Source organism: Octodon degus, unplaced genomic scaffold (genome assembly GCF_000260255.1).
Source record: "Octodon degus isolate 3935 unplaced genomic scaffold, OctDeg1.0 scaffold00063, whole genome shotgun sequence".
Taxonomy (NCBI): Eukaryota; Metazoa; Chordata; class Mammalia; order Rodentia; family Octodontidae; genus Octodon; species Octodon degus.
This window is the reverse complement of record NW_004524639.1, coordinates 7,692,769-7,694,383: the sequence shown is the minus strand read 5'-3', so window position 1 is coordinate 7,694,383 and position 1,615 is coordinate 7,692,769. Positions and strand designations below refer to the sequence as shown.

At 42.2% G+C, this 1,615-nt stretch overlaps 1 pseudogene; it reads left to right on the top strand.

Annotated features, from left to right (window-relative positions):
- Window positions 1-1,372: 1,372 nt before the first annotated feature.
- The window catches only part of LOC101585459, a 5,046-nt pseudogene continuing 4,803 nt past the window's right edge, over window positions 1,373-1,615 (top strand).

Sequence of the window (1,615 nt, the reverse complement as noted above, 5' to 3'; positions counted from 1 at the left end):
AAGAAAGACTTACACTAATATACTTTGGCCAGGATATCATGTCTGCCTCTTGTACTAGGAATACCCACCACAAAGACAACAATATGCAATGTACTAATTATTGAAACGGTCCTACTATTCCGTTTTGAAACTATCTTATTCCCGTTTGTTTCTCAATAAAATTTATTAAAAATGAGTAATTACAACAGAATAAAAAATGGTTAAGTGCACTGTAGCCAAATGACTACCAACAACATAGAGAAAATACCAAAAGAAAGACCACATCAAACATCTATATCTATACCTGACACAGTGGCTTTCAAAAAACTATACAAATTATACAATATTCCAAAGTGAAAAAGTCCTGAACGAGAATAGTAGACATGGTTCCACAAAGGCAATGTCCTTAAAGCCACAGAACTGCACACCTAAACAAAGGTAAAATTTGCGTATTTTGCCACAATAAAATAAACCTATACTTGTCAAAAGACAATTAAACAACATTTCTAGCTGTTGAAAGTTAAAAGAAAGATCAGTCTAGAATGCTTCACCTGCAGAAATCATTTGACGACAAAGGGACTAGTCACCTTCCAACACTGCTGGTAGAAATGTAAAACTGTGGCACTACTTTGGACAACAGCCTGCCCTTTCTCAAATGATCAAACTTAGGTCTACCAATACTCAAAATATTTGAAAGCAGGCTCAAAAGGATGCTTGCAGATAAATGCTCTTAGCACCACTGTTCATATCAGACAAAAGGAGGAAACAATCCAAATGTTCCATCAAGGCATACATGGCTAAAATAATTAGGAGCCAGGGAGGCGGATCACTAGGATAAGTGCATTCCTGCCAAGTGCCAGGGCCTGAGATCAATCTCCAGTCCCCCCCACCAGCCCCCAGAAAAAATGTGGTAAATCCAGACAATGGAGTATTATTTGGGCTTAAAATTGAGTAAAGAGGGGGGTGACCTCGCAAAGGTTCCAGAGTGTCTGCGTACGGACGGCGGGCTGGGGTCTAGCTTAGGTCAAGCGCTTGCACAGGGGCTGGCCGGCCACTGGCTAGCGCAACTGAGGTCCATGCCCACGGGGAGAATGGCCCATCCTGTCATTGCGTGCTGGCCTGCAGCTCGGGCTTGAAGTCAAAGCCGGCCTGACCGTGGCTTCGGCTCTGGAGGAGTTACAGGATGATCTAGAAGAGATAAAGGCATTACTGGAAAAGGCTACTAGGAAGAGCTTACGTGAAACCCTGTCAGCTGAAAAGTCCAAGATTGAAACAGAAATAAAGAATAAGACCCAATGAGAATCACAGAACAAACCAGAACTTTTTGACAATGAAAAACCAGTGGCTGTGGTTCCTCCCATCACAACAGGATACACAGTGAAGATCAGTAACGATGGATGGGATCAGTCAGGTAAGTTGGTGAAAATCTACATTACCTTAACTGCAGTTCATCCAGTTCCTGTACAGAATGTGCAGGGGCATGTCACAGAGAGGTCATTTGATCTTTTGGTAAAGAATCTAAATGGGAAGAATGACTCCATGATTGTGAACAACCTCCTGAAGCCCATCTCAGTGGTAAGCAGTTCAAAACAAGTCAAGACTGACACAGTTGTTACCTTGTGTAGAAAGAAAGCAC